Source organism: Berghia stephanieae, chromosome 6 (assembly GCF_034508935.2).
Source record: "Berghia stephanieae isolate SIO BIC M18660-M18661 chromosome 6, UCSD_Bste_1.3, whole genome shotgun sequence".
NCBI classification, from domain to species: Eukaryota; Metazoa; Mollusca; class Gastropoda; order Nudibranchia; family Aeolidiidae; genus Berghia; species Berghia stephanieae.
Genome location: NC_088365.1, coordinates 49,675,902 through 49,698,081, shown reverse-complemented (window position 1 = coordinate 49,698,081; position 22,180 = coordinate 49,675,902). Strand labels below are relative to the sequence as shown.

General features: G+C 33.0%; 1 protein-coding gene across 3 annotated transcripts in view; it reads left to right on the top strand.

Moving 5' to 3' along the window:
• The window catches only part of LOC144975196 (actin-related protein 8-like), a 407,315-nt gene that overhangs the window by 116,598 nt on the left and 268,537 nt on the right, over positions 1-22,180 (top strand). The window lies entirely within an intron of this gene.

The window sequence follows — 22,180 nt, the reverse complement described above, 5'->3', positions numbered from 1 at the left end:
GTAGTAGTAGTAGTAGTAGTAGTAGTAGTAGTAGTAGTAGTAGTAGTAGTAGTAGTAGTAGTAGTAGTAATAGTAGTAGTAGTAGTAGTAGTAGTAGTAGTAGTAGTAGTAGTAGTAGTAGTAGTAGTAGTATATAGGGAGAGAGAGAGAGAGAGAGAGAGAGAGAGAGAGAGGGAGGGAGAGAGAGAGAGATAGAGAGATAGAGAGAGAGAGAGAGAGAGAGAGAGAGAGAGAGAGAGAGAGAGAGAGCGAGAGAGAGAGAGATCGCGTGTAATTAGAGCGTCACCCTATGAACAAAGGTCGCGTGAACTTTATGTAATTTTCACATCATTTTGCAAGGTCGTTGGTCAATACACATCTATTGTTATAACCTCAAACTGAATTCCTGTCGAAGTGGCTTTTCACCGCCAGCACCTGTCATTAACATGCAATAATTGACACTCACATCTACTTGTTACTCGTACGATGTTATATTTGCAGGTTGACCCGAAGCAATTCAATTATATGGTTCGATTGTTTGTTGAGAGATGATTCATTACACAATGAGACCATGCATATTGGTTATCAGACCTGCAAATAACACTGAATAGTACAAATGTAGAAGTTTAATGGCTTTTTAACGCAACCCACTATGTGCTCAACGATTTACAGAGTCCATGACCACAGCAATCGTACATGTTAACGAGACATGACGCCTGTTGGGTGATATTGCAGTTTATTATCCGGACAGAGGCAATCGCTAGTTAACTGGCGGTTTCATTTTAATTGAGTCGGTTGAGAGAATGCATAAGAGCCATTTCAAAGGACAATATGCACCGCGAGCTAAACCAGGATCTTTCGTATCAGAAACGGTGTATCACAGACATATACGACTGTGCTTTAAGTCGATATATAATGTGCTTAAATTCCATACTGACTGTCTTAAAGTCCATACATGATGAACTTAAAATCCAATTATATGACTGTGTTTTAAGTCATATATAACTTGCAAGTCCATAATGATGTGCTTTAAAGTCTAAACGGTTTTAAAGTCCATATGACTGTGCTAAACCCATAGTGACTGTGCTTAAAGTCATACATGACTGAGCTTTAAAATCATGTTATTGACCGTGTTTAAAGTCATATATGACTGTGCTTTATGTCCATATATGACTAGTGCTTTTAACCATGGACGGTATTCATTTAATCATTTATGACTGTGCTTTAAGTCATAATGCTGTCTTAAAAGTCCATTTCATAGTGATAAAGCCCAATGCCGATGTGCTTTAAATCAGATCTGTTGTTGATAATGACTGGTGTTACACAGACCATATATACGACTGTGCTTTTAAGTCCATATATGGCTGTGCTTTAAAGTCCATATATGACTGTGCTTTAAATTCCATACGTGACTGTGCTTTAAAGTCCATACATGACTGAACTTTAAAATCCATATTATATGTGTTTTAAAGTCCATATATAACTCTGCTTTAATGACCATATATGACTGTGCTTTCTTTAAAGTCCATACACGACTGCGTTTTTAAGTCCATACATGGCTGTGAATTAAAGTCCATACATGCCTGTGCTTTAAAGTCCATACGTGACTGTGCTTTAAAGTCCATACATGACTGTGCTTTAAAATCCATATTATATGACTGTGTTTTAAAGTCCATATATGACTGTGCTTTAATGTCCATATATGACTGTGCTTTAATGTCCATATATGACTGTGCTTTAATGTCCATATATGACTGTGCTTTAATGTCCATATATGACTGTGCTACATGACTGTGATTGAAAGTCCATATATAGTCCATAAAAGACCGCATCCACTCCGTTTGTTTTTTTTTTCATTTTTGCTTTTTTTTTGTTTTTTGTTTTGTTTGTTTGTTTGTTTTCAGACAGGACAAATGAAAAAAAAGTAATAATAGAAATTATAGACACCAGACGCAAACGCAGTTTAAACCTTTATTTTATACAGTTTTTTTTTTTTTTCACAAATATTAATAATATAATGATCAATTTTTATATAAACATTCAATGAAAAAGAATACAATGATATAGCATCTATCTAGCTTGGAAAACTATGATAATCTGGTAATATGTTTAAAATAAATGAAAAGTGACATCATTTACAATGAGAAGACAAGACAAGGGGAGTGCAATCACCAACGAGAAGCAGCGCGTTGCACCTGCATTAGCCACGAAAAGAACAAGAACTCCTTACAATAATTTTTTTTCATACGGTTATCCCCCTTGCCATGGCAATGGCAGGTTTACGTCGTAATGCTAACCAGCATAATGGATGATGGTCAGACAACACCTTATTTATAAATTATAAATCATTACACACATGGTGATGATGGTGATGAAGATGAAGATGATGATGATGATGATGATGATGATGATGATGATGATGATGATGATGATGATAATAATGATGACGATGATGATGATGATGATGACGTAATAATTATGGACTGATGATGATAAGTAAACATGATTGGTGTCAAAGGAGCACAGAGCTCCGCCCACAAAACACTAAGACTAAAAGTGACAATGGTTGGAGCAAAAATACTTTATCAATGGCTATATATAGAACGGCAATACATTTACAATACAATTATTATGGATGGCTAAATAACTTATTTGCTTTGCGATTGTGATATTTTAGGGTTACACGACACCAGCGGCAGTTTAAAAGACTATGGAAGATAGACAAAAAAGATTTTGGATCTAGAATTCAGCTGCGCTATATAGGATCAAAATCTGAAACTGTTTACAAAAGATTGCCATCCAAAGCAGAGAGAAAAATATTTTTCTTAAAACAAAAAGTCAAATGAGGTGGGGGGGGGGGGGGGTGTCTGCTTTTCTGGCACTGTTTCATACAGCTTTTTGAATGCTCTAACAGTCTAACAGCAGTACAGAAAAACGCCCAAGAAAAAATTGGGACAAAGGGGGGACTAGTTCAAACAACGAACAGAGGTAGATCCCAAGAGCACTAATAATATGTGTGTCTAGTCTATCTGGAAGCAACTTGAGACACAGTGAGTTGCAATGTCTAACAATAATATACTAATTTTACAATTTAAAAATATATTTACACGAGGAGGTTGACATATCCCTGAACGGGACACATCCGATTTGACTATCGCTATCACTCTCTCGACGAGAGACCAAAAGGCTGGACCTGGGAAAAGCCTAATACACGCTACAAGTTCCATTACTGATCAAGAGCTACCTGGAAACTGGAAATGTCAAAATGTAAACGGGTGGTAGAAGAGGCAATCGAAGGTGGACAGTCTTTGGACGTTTGTTGTTTGTTTTTAAGGGTTTTACGGCGCTTGCAACACCTTTAGGTTATATCGGCGCCAGTAAAAAGGAAGAAAATGGGATAGTAAAAAGTTGTAGAATTACAATTAAAAGTGCCCATGCAAAAGTAAGACAAAGGGGAACTTGGAACAAATAGGGATCAGGTCTGGATTCCAAGAGCATACCACCAATGTACTTAGTTTGAGATCAAGTATAAGTCTCATCCAGACACAAGCACAAAATCCAACAAAGAGGAATACATTCAAATGCTTACATTATATATTCAAAATAACAAATATAATAATACATAACAGAGAGATGATTTACATGGAAAAAACCATCATCTCCCAAAACAATAATTATGCATTTGACTGTTTCCCTCCCAGATAGGACTCCGGCCAGGGCCAGGACAAAACCAAGTTACCTCAGTCCAAGACAAAGACAGAAAGCATGTTGGAAACATGTATAAGGGGATAGAAGAAACAGTATGTACCCCCTTGCCCACTATGGGAGGTCAGGAACTCCACCCAAAGTCTTTGGACGACTCAGTCTATGGTAAAACGCTTAGATGGAAAGATGTCTACCAGACCAGGTTTGTTTGACCGATCGACTGGTAGCCTGTCTTTGGACGACTCAATCCAAGGTAAAATGCTAAGAGATAGCCCTGGAGTGAATATGGAAAGATGTCCATCAGACCAGGTTTGTTTGACCGATCAAGTGGTAGCCTGTCTTTGGACGACGCAGTCCAGGGTAAAACGCTAAGAGATATCCCTGGAGTGAATGATGGAAAGATGTCCACCAGACCAGGTTTGTACACATGTGTGGTTACTTGAAGCTCAAAAAAATAAACAACAAAATGAAATAGAAGTCTCAAATTTATTTTGAAGACCGATGGTTTCCCCCTCTGTTAAAGAAACATGGATGAGAATGAGACATCATCCTAATTCAATCATAATTTGTTGACACAGGGGAAACCTGAAACGTCGCAAGTGTCTTCGAAAATCAAATTGAAGCTCCTGTCTCCCTTTGATAATTGATATTTATCTCGTATATTCCTACAACTTTTGTTATCTCTCCGTAAAAGAATTTGGACCGACTCCTAAATACCTACACAAGAACTTTAAAAAAAGCGCAGTTCATTATTGATACATATAATTACTGATGAATAACACAAAATATTCTCGTTATTATTTCACTTTTAACAACCGATCACTGGGACAAAATTCTGTCGTATCCCATTGCCCGATTCCTACAGAGAGCAGGATTTGTGGCAGTCCCAACACGGGGTAAAACCAAACTGTATTCCACAACCATCTTGTTTGTTTGTTTGTTTGGTTTTTTTTATTGGTTTTACGGCGCTTGCGACATTGTTTGTTTGTTTGTTTTATGGGTTTTACGGCGCTTGCGATACATTTAGGTCATATCAGCGCCAGTAAAAAGGAAGAAAATAGGATAGTAAAAAAGTGCTAGAATTACAATGAAAGCACCTAGAAAAAGTAAGACAGAGGGGAATGGTAAACATAGGGAATAAGAGCATACCATCAATGTACTTAGTTTAAGATCACCTAAAAGTTTCATCCACACACGAGCACAGGATCTCACTAAGATGAATATACACAAATGCTTACATTTAAAATTCAAAACAACAAATATAATAATACATAACAGAGAGATGATTTACAAGGAAACAAATATCATCTCCCAAAACAAGAACTATTCATTTGACTGTTTCCCTCCCAGCCAAGGATTCCAGCCAAGACAAAACCAAGTCAAAAACTCATTCCACGACAAATACAGAAGGTAAATTGGAAAACAGCTATAGAGGGATAGAAGACCCAGAAAATGCATCCCTGTCCACTATGGGAGGTCAGGGTGCCCACCCAGCACAACCAACTTCAGCTTTATCATAATACTACAGTAATATGTGCAATTGTTCACAAGTCTGAAAACCAAAACCAACGAGGATTGTTTGCTTGTTTGATTTTAGGGTTTTCACGGTGCATGCGGTACTGGAAAACTGTAGCTATGAAGTTGAAAGCACTGAAGAAAAAGGAAGAAGAAAAAAGGGCTGGTTTAAATCGGCTACAGAAAATCCCATGATCAATTCATCGATGTGCTTATTCAGACCTGCCTTCTATTACGAAAAATTCGTAGAGTTACGAAAGTTTGGCTCCAATTTCAGAAGTATATGAGCTATCTCAAAGTCATTCATACTTATTGAAAATGAAAGTTGATGCCGGACGATACAATATTAAAGATTTTGAAGTGTTATTAAATGCTTGTGGTGGTAAATTGTTGATATTTAAAGTTATCTATAGCAACTACAATTTTTATCTCAACATTTTTTACGAATTTAATTTTTTTTTCAAGTAGGCAGGTCTGGTTTATTTTGACATTATGTGCCTAAAATGCCAATCCAAGCACAAACAAAGGATCCCGCTATGTAGGATAATCTCTCAATCACATACTCTCAAACCAGAACAAAGACAGTATCTAGCGTCAGGGAAAGGGAAGACAGAACCAGGGGGATAGAAGACAAAGCAAGTACCTCCCTGCCCACTATGATGGGAGAAAGGGGAAACAGATATGGGGGAATTAAGTCACCTCCTTCTCATCATTGGAGGTTAGAGGATCTCACCCAGTCAACGAGGTTTGATAATTGCAATGGAAATGGGGTTCTTATCATCAAACCGAAGCAAACACAATATTAACCAAAAAAAAAACAAAAAAAAACTATGAAATAAAAACTAACAAAAATGTCAAAAACAAAAAAAAACAAAAAAAAACAAAAAAAAAAGACACGAAACAAAATGAACTTTAAAAAAATTATATATATATATATAATATATATATTATATATATATATATATATATATATATATATATAAACATGCCAAATACCCCCGTAGCTTCCTTACGTCGACCCTGTGTAAATGAACAGGTTAAGGAGATCACATAAATCTCATTTGTTGGATGTCACCTGGAAGGATGAGACTCGACAGAGTTAGAGACATAACGATAAGGAACACTCATGGAATCCAAACAATAACAATTAATTATGCCATTCAGTAGTACGGTGTGATCCTTCTACGCCAATAATCCTTGTTGTTGTTGGTTTTGGTTTGGTTTGCTTGTTGTTTAGATAGGAGGCTGTACCGGTTTCGTTCCATTTGCCAGAAAATTACGCCAACACTAAATTATTTGTGAAAAAAAAAATTAGTTTTCATCAATTTGTCTGAGTTGAATAATGAAAAATAATCCAAAATCTAGTGATCTGGCAGCACCAATAGAATAGCAGATTGGTTATGTCTTTGTTTTTAAGGGTTACGCTGCTTGCAACACATTTAGGTCATTTCGGCGCCCGTAAAAAAAAAAAAGAAAAAGAAAAAGGGATTGTAAAAAAATAAATAAATCTCGATTTACAATTAAAAGCATACAAGAAAAGTTAGAGAAAGGGGACTGACTGGTTCAATTTGGAAACAGATGGAAATTCCAAGAGCACACCATCAGTGCACCGGTCCCCGCTAAGAGGGATACACTCAAATGTCTACTCTGGCCACCCCTTTTCGACATTAAAAAAAAGCTATTACTTTTATAATTTCGTCAGTTTTTCCCCTTAGCTTTTGCCAATAATTTAGTATTGGATGTTACGGAAACGACATTTTGGTACAGCCTCATCTGCATATATATATATGAAATTCAACAAGTGATGCTGGTTATTCAACAACCCATTTTCATGGAGCCGTGACAAAACAAAACAAACAAACAAAAAAGTTAAAGTAAACACGATCTATATCTGTTAATTCAAAACATACAAGTGCGCTCGCACATATAGTCACTACACACATAATACACTGCCTCTTGCAACGTTAAGCACACATGACTGAGAATGATCATCAATAGTAAGAGGTAGTAAAGTACTGTGGCAAAGTAAAGAAAAAGGAAAAGAGAAAAAAAAACGAACCTTTTAAAATATTTAATACAACTAAGTGTATAGAAGCGAATTTAAAATTCAAAATTCATGTGGTTTAAATTTTATATAATATATGTATAACAATACAACCATATAAATATCTTTTCATATATAATATATTATATATATAAAATTATGTCTATAATACAAAATATAATTATCTAAATTGATCACAACAAGAAAATATAATTTTCTTTAACCAAAAAAAAAACAAAACAACAAAAAAACAACATAAAACAATAGTTATGCTAAAACGGTTAAGTAAAAAATGCTTTATCCAATCAGCAACATCAACAAAAGAAACATAACATTGTATTCGTCTTATTCCTTTTTTTCCCCGTTTGTGTATGATGAAAAAAAAAAATTTTTAAAAGAGAGAGAGAGAGAGAGAGAGAGAGAGAGAGAGAGAGAGAGAGAGAGAGAGAGAGAGAGAGAGAGAGAGAGAGAGAGAGAGAGAGAGAGAGAGAGAGACATCGTTGACAGAAGAGTGAAATGGAAACAATGAAACTGTTGGTCAAAATGAAAAGATAAATGTTGGTTGGTTGAGGAAATAAAGATTTATAAAAATAATAATGAATAAAAGCAGAGTGACCTTTTTAAAATTGGATGGCATGACCAACCTGACATGGACAACAGATGAGAACACGAAGTAACCACGTCCAAGACTCCCAATTTAGGAGCAAAAATTTACTGAACTTTTACGCAAACACATCGACCGACCCTTTTCTAAGTGCGGAACTCCAGTAAAAAGACATAATGTACTTACTCCCCCCCCCCCCCCCCCCCCCCCCCCCCCCCGTTTTAGCAGGTGATATGAAAATAGACTGAGGGTTTCTAACCTACTGAATTCCGTAAATAATATTCGGAAAATTGGCAACTTTGCATGCCCTTTCACTGCCAGCGAATGGAGACATCATGGAAACTTTCAAGGAGTCTGATTCTCTGGGTTCTATTCATGCAAAAATCCACATATTTTTTATAGTCACGTTCGTTGCTCAATTATCTACCGTTGAGGAGGAACATTAAAAAAAAAAGATTATTATCAGGCCCGTGAGAACAAAAAGATGGTGTAAAACATTAACTATTTCCAGGATATATAAATCAACTTGAAAAAAAAAAATCAAAAATATTCAAGTTATAGAAAAGCAAATTAAGTATAAGATAAAGATCTGAACAAGTGTGTATGAAAGGTGCCGGACAAAGCAAGAAAGAAAAATTCAAGAAAAAAAAAACCATCCCAAAAAACCAGTCTACCTCAAGTGGGGATCGAACCTTAGACGTTCTGATTATCAGCCAGACGTACTACCATGGTTGGTTTAATTATAATATATTATATATATATATATAATTATATATATTATATATATATATATATATATATATATAATTTTTTAACTTACGGCTGACAATTTCGAATAAGGGAAGAAAATTCTAATGATCAAGGATTCACACCTATATTAAGCATTAAACAAACAAGAAGAAAGAAAACTCGAAATATTAAACAATTTAAGAGAGGTGACTTCCATGCATTGCAAATGGAGAACTCAAATCAGAAAGGTAAAAATTTTCAATATAGAAAATTTTAAAATGAACAAACTCTGAGAGTACAAAAGCATGGAAGAAATAGCTGGAAACAGAAAGCAAGTATTAGAAATATTTTTTTTTTAAGTTAAAGATTATGACAATGATGGGGTGACAATTTACTGTATGTATGTATATATATATATATATATATGAGCCAAGGTCAAAAGGTGCCCGCCTGATACCAGTGTTAAGTAAATTTGATTTTTACTTAATTATGGGCTGTTTTCATTCGGTTAATGCTTGTAATCAATTGATAATATGAAGAAGAGATAAAATGTGATAGCTCAACATAGTCTGTTCAACAGAATATGAAATAAACAACTTGAAAGTGATGTTTTGTTTGTTTGTTTTTAAGGGTTTTACGGCGCTTGCAACACATTTAGGTTATATCAGCGCCAGTAAAAAGGAAGAAAATGGGATAGTAAAAAGTTATAGAATTACAATTAAAGCACCCAAGAAAAAGTAAGACAAAGGGGAACTGAGAACAAATAGGGATCAGATGTAGATTCCAAGAGCATACCACCAATGTACTTAGTTTGAGATCACCTATAAGTCTCATCCGGACACACGCACAAAATCCAACAAAGAGGAATACACTCAAATGCTTGCATTATACATTAAAAATAACACATAACAGAGAGATGATTTACAAGGAAAAAAATATCATCTCCCAAAACAATAACTATGCATTTGACTGTTTCCCTCCCAGTCAAGGACTCCGGCCAGGGTCGGGACAAAACCGAGCAATCTCACACCAAGACAAAGACAGAAAGCAAGTTGGAAAACAGGTATACAGGGATAGAAGACACGGTAAGTACCTCCCTGCCCACTGTGGAAACTTGAAAGTGAAATTTGAATGCTGTCCTTTTTAGAAATCATGTAGAAATTAAATGTGATGTTTTAGCCCCCTTGATTGAAATTTGACTAATAGTATAAAGTCAAAATTAACTTTTAAACGCAATTGCAGTATATTACATATCTGATTAAGTTTCGTATAGAGTTCTTAAAAAGTTGGTGTTGCTTGTGACCTTTGGTGTCATCAAACACAGCACAATACTAAGACTCGACACGAAACTTTAAAGCTCATGTTTAGTGTTTATAAAATGTTTTATTATGAGAAAAAAGCATAGATTTACTATCTTAACTCAAATCTTGGAGTAAATGTATACCGTTTTGCCGATATTGAGGCTTATTGGTTTTGGTGTCATTTGTCACAAGCAACACGGCATGCGTGAACACGTGGAAGTTTGTTTCGTTAAATGGCGATTCGCAATTTGGATCCACCCTTCTTACCAGTCTTTGAAGTGCAGCACGTTCATTTGCCTTTCCAGCGTGGCTCCAGGCAGAAAAGGTAAGTTGAACTTTGGTGTCATCGCTACTTTTCATTGTCACAAGCAACACTTGATATTGGATATTACAAAGAGCCACTAAAAATTGTGTTTTCAGCTGTTATTCTATTTACAAATATGATATTATGACATCTCACATAAGACTGTGATTTTGACACAATTAATTATTTCCTTGTAATTCTAATTTTTTATGTTTCAGGGTTATATCAATCAAGAAAAAGACAAAACTCAAGCTTTTGACGAATCCAGATAAAAGAAGGGTTGTCAAGAAATTTGATTTGATTTACTATTAACACACTAAATTACTACAAACTAGCAGATTTGAGCAGTAGGGTGATGGTTACCGTATGGTTACATGAATTCATTACCATGGCTGATATTTATCTAGTGTTTGTGTGACTTCTGGTACTTTTTGTGACCATTGGTGTCATTGGTTAAAATCTCACAGGTGACACTTAAGTTTGAAGTTTCTGATGTATTTCTGTTTTCATGTTCTTCAAAGCTTGAAATGTCATTGAATTACATTTTAACAGGCTATACTACATGTGTTCAGTTGCTATTTGTGATTTATTGAGGCAAAATTGCGTTCTAGTGCCGATTTTGACCAAAATAATAGCAACAATAGTATTACTAATTTCTAAGTATATTTCCAATTTTAAAGTATTTAGTTTCTTAAAATATTATTGAATTTCATTTTAGAGTAGGTTATTGTGCTTTTTTGACTGAAAATAATGATATATTATGGACGAAAGTGTGATTTGGTGTTGCTTGTGACATAAGTAATGGTGTCACCGGTCTTATGTCACAAGTCACATTCAGATGCTCTAATTTCCATGTATATTTCTATTTTTGAAGTCTTTGGTTTCTGAAATATTATTAAATTCCATATTTAACTGTGGTTATTACACTGGTTTGACTGAAATTAATGATATATTGTCGAAATTGCAATTTGGTATTGCTTGTGACATAAGTAATGGTGTCATCGGTCTAATGTCACAAGTGACACAATGCCGCTAAATAAGATATGCTTTGGTCACATTATTTCCCAACATTTTATTCCAAAAGTTTCTGAACATTGCTGGTAATAAACATATGCAATATTGTTGATTTTGTTAATGTACAAACATTTTTATGAAATAATATATTTGCATTCTATGTTGCTTGTGACCGATGACACCAAAAGCAACATTTTCTCCCATAGTTGGTAATATTATTGTACTATGATTGTTGTTGATTGTGTCTTTTTGTCTCTAACTTACTAAATAAAGTTCGATACTCAACAAAAATCATTTGGTTATTGAGTTTTTTGTCTCATTTTGGTGTCACCGGTCACAGGTGACACCAGCAACCTATAGGTATTGTTGACTATATTATGCTGCGTTAGACCTTAAAGTTATCTAAAGGGCCTTTAATTCATGAAGTACAGGGTTTTTGCTACACATATAGAAACATGAATGGACTATTATGTCACTTTTATTTTGAGAAAAAAAATTGGCACCTTTTGACCTTGGCTCATATATATATATATATATATATATATATATATATATATATATATATATATATATATATATATATATATATATATAAAAGATGAAAGAATTAAAACTGATCAGAGTATGTTAGAACCCAAATAACAAACACTACTGCCATCAATATATACACTATTATGCTTAACCGGTATTAAAATGCTTTGGGGACTAAAAGAAGGAAATCAAGAAAATGTGCTTTTACAATTCTAAGGTACGAACTGCAATTTGACAAAGTGGTCGCAATTAATAATAATAATAATAATAATAATAATAATAATAATAATAATAATAATAATAATAATAATAACAGTAGTAGAATGTACCTTTGTTTAGTTATTTAATATCTTGTTATTCAGGAGGCATGACTTTGATCATGCTAGCAGTCAGTAAGCATGTCTGGTATACCCAAGAGGATTGACAGTCAAGAAATCGGAAACTATTAAAGTAACAAAGTATAGTAAGAAAATGGAAGTAAAACAAAGCAATGATATGTAAAGATAAGCATTTAAAACACTTTGGTAAAATTTACATTATTTAATATTGCAAATTGTATCTTTAAAAAAAAAACAAAAACAAAAAAAAAAAACAATGATAACGACAACAACAACCAAACAAAAGGAAAAAATCCCCAATAAAACACAAATATTTTTGGCATTAATGCTAATCAAGAACAATGATGAAGACAAGCAAACAAAAAAGCACACACATTATTTCAAATATTCCCCATTCACACCAAGTTGTAAAGTCAAGTATGATAAATACAACGTTTTAATTGTTTCTACACGTAAGAGGTGGGAGGTATTGGCAATGACATTTAGAATACCTTTGGTAATTTATCTGTTGCTCACAAGGCAAAAAAGCTTATATTTTAATTTTAATTTTCAGTCTGTTTTTTATGTTTTTAAGGGTTTTACGGCGCTTGCAACACATTTAGGTTATATCAGTGCCAGTAAAAAGGAAGAAAATGGGATAGTAAAAAGTTCTGGAATTACAGTTAAAGCACCCAAGAAAAAGTAAGACAAAAGGGTAACTAGGAACAAATAGGGATCAGATGTAGAATCCAAGAGCATACCACCAATGTACTTAGTTTTGAGATTACCTATATGTCTCATCCGGACACAAGCACAAAATCCCACAAGAGGAACACACTCAAATGCTTACATTATACATCAAAAATAAATATAATAATACATAACAGAGAGATGATTTACAAGGAAAAAAATATCATCTCCCAAAACAATAACTATGCATTTGACTGTTTCCCTCCCAGCAGGACTCCGAACAGGGCCAAGTAATCTCATTCCAAGACAAAGACAGAAAGCATGTTGGAAAATAGATATAAGGGGATAGAAGACACAGTTTGTACCTCCCTGCCCACTATGGGAGGTCAGGATCCCCACCCAGAATTTTCAGTCTGATATATCATGAAATTTCCATTAATCGCCAAAGAAAGAAAATCTGTCCTGTCCTCGCATGACCTCATTGAAAATGGGATAGTAAAAAGTTCTAGAATAACAATTGTTTGTTTTGTTTTTAAGGGTTTTACGGCGCTTGCAACACATTAAGGTCATATCAGCGCCAGTAAAATGGAAGAAAATGGGAAAGTAAAAAAGTTATAGAATTACAATTAAAGCACCCAAGAAAAGGTAAGACAAAGGGGAATTAGTTTGTTTTTGTATTTAAGGGTTTTACTGCGCTTGCAACACATTAAGGTCATATCAGCGCCAGTAAAAAGGAAGAAAATGGGTTCGCAAAAAAATTTCTAGAATAACAATTAAAGCACCTTAAAGCACCCAAGAAAAGATAAGACAAAGTGGAATTGGTCCAAATAGGAAACATGTAGATTCTAAAAGCACACTATCAAAGTACTTAGTTCGAGATCACTTAAACAGCTCATCCAGACAAAAGCACAAGTCCCCACCAAGAGGAATGCACCCAAATGCTTATATAATATGTAAACAAAACATAATACAGCTTCCTGATTCTTCAAATAAAAAATGAAAAACTAAAACCACCCAAAAACAAACAACACATTTCATCAAAGCACAGCAGGACAGATCGATCTCTTTGTTATCATAAGAACTTCAGTGCTGATGGTGACCAAAAAAAAGTGAAGAAAAAATGTTAGTGTTATCGATGTTTACGCTCCCGTTGACTTGGTAAGATTTGGTTTCAGGTTATTGTGCAGCTTGGTGTAGGCTAGTGGTATGACACTCTTGCCTTGACCATTAGCTCCTTGGTTCAAGGCTTTGAGTTGATACCTTGGAGAAAAAAAAAACAAAAAAAAAACTCTACTCACACTCAGGTGTAAAATGAGTACCTTGCTGGAAACAGTAGAAGCTTTGTTACTGTTGAAAAAAAAATGTACGAGCTTTGTACTGGCATCATGTTCAACATTGCTATTTTCTTGGGACCTCTTTTAAAGAGATTTGAGCACATTAGAAGGGTGTCTTGCTATGCGAAAGCTTACTCATACTCTTATAACTCACATCCAGTATGTGACAGATCAAGAGGTGCGATGACACCATTTCATTATTTCAAATTTGGAAACATTTGGTGCGTTTGGTTCATTTTTTTTTCTAATGGCCATCCCAACAACATACCCTTACAAACAAACAAGAAAAGGGTTGGGAAAGTACATATTAGTCATATTCATAAAATGATAAACAAAAATGAATATAACAGCTTTAAAAAAAAAAGAATAAATTCCAAATACAGAACGTTTCAAGCTCAAAACCCTTCTTCAGCCAACAACAAAAAAAAAAAAACAAACAATAAATGCATTATTTAAAAAAAAAAAACAGTTCAAAACGGCAGTAATGAATTTATGTTTTCATTGTTTCTTGTTGCTAGCTGAAGAAAGGTTTTGAGCCCAAAATGTTCCGTGTTTGGAATTACGTTCTTTTTTATGAAGCCGTTATAATCCTTTTAGTTTATTACTTTTTAATATTCATAAAATGAACATGCGATTGAAATATATAATATAAGTAAGTGGAAGGACAACACCAATCATGAAATGTATGTAGGTTGACAGGAAATACTGGTGTACATAATGGGAATTTAGCAGCAGATCTGAGATTATGCAATTTATTTCATAGTATCAGTCCATAACATTTTGTACGCAGATCACAACACAACGAGTAAGATGAAGGGGAATAACTCACACACACACACACAAAAAAAAAAAAAAAAAAAGAAAAAAGAAAAAAGAAATTTTAAATTTTATAAAATGACCAGTCCTAAATTAGATCATATTGCAATAGGTCGATTTATTGTGATTTTGATCACAATGTTAACTTAGTACAAAAGTGAAAAATATTACATACTTGTATATGATGTGTGTAATATATATATATAATATATATATATATTATATATATATATATATATATATCTATATATCTATATATATATATATATATAGGAAACAAATGTAAATAACAATATGCACATCGTAAAATACATATAATTATAAATATGCACACTCACACACACATACTCTCTCGATTCACATACAATACGTGCATAACTTGAGAAACTGGAGTTAAATCTTAAAAGACCATAACAATAACACATGACTGAAAGAGAACTATTGATACTACTCCTAAATAATACCAAATGTGGCACGTATAACAATCTGGGAATGAGATTGAATAAATAACATTATTGATGAATGTATTTTTTTTGCTTTCTGATCCCCCGTCCACCTTACAGTAAATGGGTGGTTGGATCTGTTAGATCGAGCTGAAAGTACCTTGCCATAGGCAAGCATCCTATCTAAAGGGAAATTACTACTGTCCATTTAATGTTACAAAAAACAGGATTAATTCCAGCTCCACGGATCTTATTGTTCTTATAGACGATCTGTTTCTGGAAAAGAAATAAAGATTTCCTTTTATTTGGGAGTGGAAGAGGGGGGGGAGGAAGGAAATTCTCATTCTGTACATGTGTTGATGTGGTGTTTTAAAATAAAACTCTAGAATTAAAGCTGAATTAACTACCTAAGCAGTGTGTGACGAACTGAAAACGACAAAAAACAACAAACAAACAAAAAACACCAACAACCAACAAAACCTGAAAAAAAACAACAAAAAACTATCCCACTAAATGATATTTACAAAGAAAAATAAAATATTCAAACATTTTGTTTATAACACGACCCAATATTGCTTAGTTCTTTAATGATTTCATTACAAATCTGCACAGTCTATACAAAAACTTAAGAGAGTTTGAAACATGCACTGCATGGTTTCAAGTTTTTTCAAAGACTAAAAACTGTACAGTTTTCAAATGTACATAATATAACCAGTAATAAAACTCAATCATAAAAAATTATAACTTGACACCAAATTTAATTTTGCACTGACATAATGAAGTGATGAGGAAAAAATGTTTGGCACACAAAGCACATATATTATGTATATATGCCCAACGATGCACATTTGCCAGTCTGACAAATTGGAGTAACCTCCCTTGGGACTTAATTTAATAAATTATCATTGTGCAAATGGCTTTGTCTCTCAATATATATGACAGAATTGTTATAGTTTCAAAAAATATTGAATAGTGTTATGTCATCCAAAAAAATGTTTTAAAAATCTGGCAAATATTTTTAACACTTCTTTTCTCTGCCAGAGTCAAATGGGAGATAATACCACAGCCTTTACGACATGCATATTAAATAGCTATTCTAACAATCACACTTAGAATACAGAGGATTCAGCACTCCATCCTAAAACTTATCTGTGAAGACAGTGAACTTACATTGCGAATCTAAGAGAAAAGCAGCAAACCCAAGCCTTACATTAGTACATTACATAAACATATAATATAACAACAACGTTAACAATAATAAAGATGATGATGATAATAATAATAATAATAATAATAATAATAATAATAATAATAATAATAATAATAATAATAATAATAATAATATATGCATGATCCATACATCATTATTTACATACGATAGAGGATTTTTAATTTTAGGTCATCGAGAAACAAACTTTTGCCTTGTCATAAAAAGCCTGTCATCGGTTTTGTTGTGTGGTCGACATTGTTCCTATATCAATTATTTACACATTAAACACAATTTATAGTAAGCATTGTGTAATAGACGTGATTTCATACCTTGCACATTATAATTAACTCATCCTGCCTCAGATAATACTACTTTAAACAAATCAGCACCACAAACAAGCAATGAGGATGAAAATTAAATTGACCAGCAACGATAAGAATTTTATATACACATAGAAATAAATGCCTGGCTTTACGCCAATGATCGGCTTTTGCACTGTTGTACAAAGCAAAGCTTTTAAAAATGTCAAGACATTACATCAACAGTGTAGTCACATACATACATAGAATGATGAATGAAAAAGTCAGAGGCCTTTGACTGACGATGAAATACCTAAATACTGTTGTGCCTCTCTTCACTTCAACAATATAATACTTTTTTTTTAAAAGCAGAATTATATTCACAAATTCAAAGGGGCGGGGGAGTGGGGGGTGTACATAGAATTGAATCTCAACTCAGACCGTCGTAGATAGATCTGGAATTCAAACAGCCATATAATTAATAATTCAACATGGAATAATCTCCTCTTTCAGTCTTATTTTTCACTGCCGTTTTAGGGTGATTTTGATACATTTTGGTTCAAAATTTAAAATAAAAGATATTAAAAGATAAAAAATGACCAGACTTTTTGCAATATTCCAAAATTACTCCAATAAAAATCTAGGGTAAATTGGCCTTGTCAAGCCAACAAAATCATTACATGTCCCTTGACACCAGTCACTACATTCGTGATATTTGATCAATCAATCCAAAGTCAATAAACTTTACAAGTAAATACATCCATAATTATGACAACACAGAGTTAAAGGAGAGGATATGAATGCTGGAATTTTCTACAACTCAAAATATATACACACTGTACATAAAATATCATTGAAATGAAAGCACACTATCCAAAAAAAAAAAAAAAAAAAAAAAAAAAAAAGAAATAAAGAAGAAGAAGAAAAATAAGAGCAATGTACAATAACAGGAATCACGTTGAAAAAAAAATAAAATATATATATATATATTGAAAAGTTATGTGGAGAATTTGGTAGCAAGTCCAATCTGAAGATGGGTTCCATTTTTCTTTAAAATGGTATATGTGGATCTAACGATAAATCGCATTCACAAATTCACAAATAAAAAATGCATTTACATGACATAAATAGAGCATATATTCAATCAAACATTTATGAATCAAAATAGGTTTTATAGATCATGTGATGTCTTGTAAATATGTATATCAATACAGTGCATCTACAATATAATTTCTAATTAAATTCAAAATGATATTTACAACATTCTACAATATTGTGCATCTGAATCCCAATCCATCCACAAACTTATAAATCATAAACTCATATTATTTTGTTGTTAAAAATTGCAGAAGTCAATGAATATTTAACTATATAACACGCTCATAATACTAAAAATCATCGACATGGATTGTTGCAGTATAGATGTATTGCTTTACAGCCAATTATAAACTCAGAACATTTTAAAATCCATCTATTGTTTTTGTTTGTTTTTAAGGGTTTTACGCCCTTGCAACACATTTAGATCATATCAGCGCCAGTAAAAAGAAAGAAAATGGGATGATAAAAATTTCTAGAATTGCAATTAAAGCACCAAAGAATAGGTAAGACAAAGGGGAATTGGTTCAAATAAGGAACAGATGTAGATTCCAAGAGCACACTATCAGTTTACTTAGTTTGAGATCACCTAAATGTCTCATCCAGACACAAGCACAGGTCACCGTCAAGAGGAATACACTCAAATATTTACAAATCACATATATGTAATACAAAAAAAATAATACATAGTCCATATCAGAGAGATGAATGATCTCCTAAAACTCTAACTATACATTTGACTGTTTCTCTCCAAGCCAGGGTTTCCGACCAGGGACAAGACAAAATCAAGTAATCTCATTCCAAAACATGGACAGAAAGCATATTTGAAAACATATTGGGGGATAGAGGACACAGTAAGTGCCTCCCTGCCCACTAATGATGATGGTGAATTCCAACTTATATCACAAACATATTTATGGCCCATTTAGTAAGGGCAGTCATTAGTTTGCACGGCTAATGCACAGGTAGCATTTTAAAATCTTTAAATTAATATGTGATACCCGATTTTTACACAATAACTATTCAAGAAATTTATAACTATAAAATGTGATCAAATAAAATCAAATTAAACAACTGTCTAATTCCCATTTCCCGGGACTCGTTACATTTTAGAGAGTTGGTTCACCACCGACGTGTACTTATATGCAGGTCTGACAACCAAAACTGTTATGGTTTTATTGTTGTGATGGAGATAATCTCAAACCAACACAAAATATTGTCCATGTTAAAACAAGCCCAGTATTTCGTTCAGAAATCAGACCTGCAAATAAGTGCAAGTCGGTCACAAGTGACGAGGGAAAACTTGAAAAGAATATCCCATTCTATTATTATTGTCAATACTTTTGTAAACACTGCATAGAATTTCTTTTATATAATAAAAATTAAACAAAATTTGAGAAAAAATTATTTGTAAAGCTTTACAGAAAATATTTTAAAATTTCAAAGTAAAACCACAACCTAAATTGGTGAACTAAAATAAAGCATGAAAAAATGTTAAGAAATTGTAAAAATTTGAAAGTAATAGTAAAATATGTATTTGGTTATCAGATCTGAAAGCGTTTGATCATATTTTAATACCACAGGGGTTTTGAGAGTCAAAATAAAGTGAAAACATTTCGCTAGGTAACAATAACAAAGGAATTGTGTTAATATTTCACAATTATCGTTCTAAAATCTTACATAACACAAAGAATGACATAACATTTTGACTAAGGTAGCCACAAACTGTGTAACTCCAAAATAGAAAGATTACTTTAAAAAAAATCTTTATTTGCATCATAGGGACCTCAGAGCTACTCTTATTTGATTATGATTTGTTTTGTATTTTAAGGGTTGTACGACGCTGGCGACACATTAAAGTCATTTCAGCACCAGTAATAAGAAAGAAAATGGGGTAGTTAAAAAAATTCTAGATTCCCAATTGGAAGTGCCCAAGAAAAAGTAAGACAGAGGGGGATAACGGTTCAAATAGGGAACAGATGTAGATTCCAAGAGCACAGAATAAGTGTACATAGTTTGAGATCACCTAAAAGTCTCATCCAAATACAAGAACAGGATCCCACTAAGAGGAATACATTCAAATGTTTACAAGATCTGTTCAAAACAAAAAAATATAACAATACATAACAGAGAGATGATTTACAAGGAAAAAAAATATCACTCTAATACCTCCCACTACATTTGATTATTTCTCTCCCAGCCAAGGACTCCGGCAAGGGCAAGGACAAAACCACATATCCCATTCCAAGACAAAGACGGAAAGCAACTCAGATAACAGATATAGGGGGATAGAATTCAGAATACACAGCAAGTGACCTTTTTGCCCACCTTGGGAGGTCAAAAGACCTCACCAAACACTTAATTATATGACATGAGAACCGATATTAAGCGTAAAATTGCAAAATAGTGAAACATCTCAGGTAGACTACACGCAAACCATGTAAAATATTTGTGCTATTCTCTCAGGGCTTACATATTACGAGACTTTTACCATAGAAATGTACAGTGTAAAAATATAATCTGACAACAAACCATTGCGTTACCATGCTTATATAATTATTTACTATCTTTAAAAATCAGACTAACATTACAGCTCAGTACTGTCTTTTCTTGGGAGAGGGAACAAGTTAAAAATAATTGTACTATCTTTTGACAGAAAAATTGTCTTGGCAGCACTGTTTATTAATCAACATTAAAATTATGTGAGGTAAATCAACAATCATTTGAAAAATAAGGTATTGATCGTAACAAACAAGAAATTGTAAGTATAATTTTAGCAAAAAACAGATTATAATTAAACCACTTCAAGCCCTAAATATCAACTTGAGTTGAATAACACGTGTGATCTCAATTCTAACATGAGTTAATTATATACCCTTCAACTTTAAATGAAAACTATTGCTGGAAAATGCTGCTTACTATTTATAACAAACTGCAAAAAATACAAAGCATGTAGGAGATAGTTTGATAAAAATGACTTCATGATGTTCCAAACGGAAAATGTTTTGAAAAACATTCCATGCCCCTTCAATTAACATACTTCAATTTAGTATAGAACTAGAACTATGTGCTGGAACTCAAAAATAAGACCATTAACAAACAAGGAAAAACAGGAATAATCTCATGTGGTAGCTGTAAATCAGGCTGATAAATGTACAGTTGCACTGTATGAGAACATCTCAAGAGGCATTTTGGGAAATTTTTCCAAATTTTTAGTTTGTCAACCAAGGAAAATGGTTGATCTTCATTGAAAATAAACAAATAAACAAAACAAAAAACAAAATCTAGTTGGTTTCTTTAAAATGACAGAAGGCTAAAATAATGAAAGGCAAATGGTCAGACACAAAAGAACGATGCTTGAGACATCCTGATGCATTCAAACTGTACATAGATCACTCTTAAAGACATCCAGTTGTCAGATAGTTATATGGATAAGACTGGATAAGTTTGTTATGAGCATTTTATTACATTGATCTCAACGGTTCTCTCAGAGAACAATTTAACAAGAGGATGAGATTTTTTTAAAATTTAGTTTGAAAACAATGAATTAAAAAATATTGAAATCATAAATCAAATAATATTAATAATAATAATAATAATAATAATAATAATAATAATAATAGTATTTAAAATATATAATAACAAATACTCAAAAGAAAACAACATTTGGGTGCTAAATTAGATTAAATAAAGACCACAACCTCCAATAAGGGAATCTAGCAAAACAATTTTCGCAACGATGCTATCATTCATTAAAGTTTCCTATTTGACACTAGAATTAAATAAGTAATTAATTATCAGATTGCCTGTTGTAAAAGTTATTTTTAAAAATGCAAACAACGAGAAAAAACAAAATCTAAAATAAAGACAAGAAAATGTTACATTCTCAAACCTATCCTCAGTCATTGACTAAAACATTATGCAGTGCCCTCTCTTGTAAAGCACCATAGTTTTTGGTATCATTTATTCTACAAGCTCAAATCTCAATAGCTTCTTTGTTCATAGACTCCCATTTTTAAAAAAAGAGGAGACTAGCATATATCAGAGTAAGCATTGTAGACTAGAGAAGAGCTGAAGTCTGAAATGTACCTTTCTGTACCATAATGATTCTTGTACTTGGCTGCTAGAAGCTGAGGACTGTAAAAATTAATAAACAAAAATGAATATAACAGCTTCAAAAAAGAACAAAATACCAAACAGACGTTTCGGCAAAACTTTTCAGCCAACAAAAAATCATAAGATAATAATTC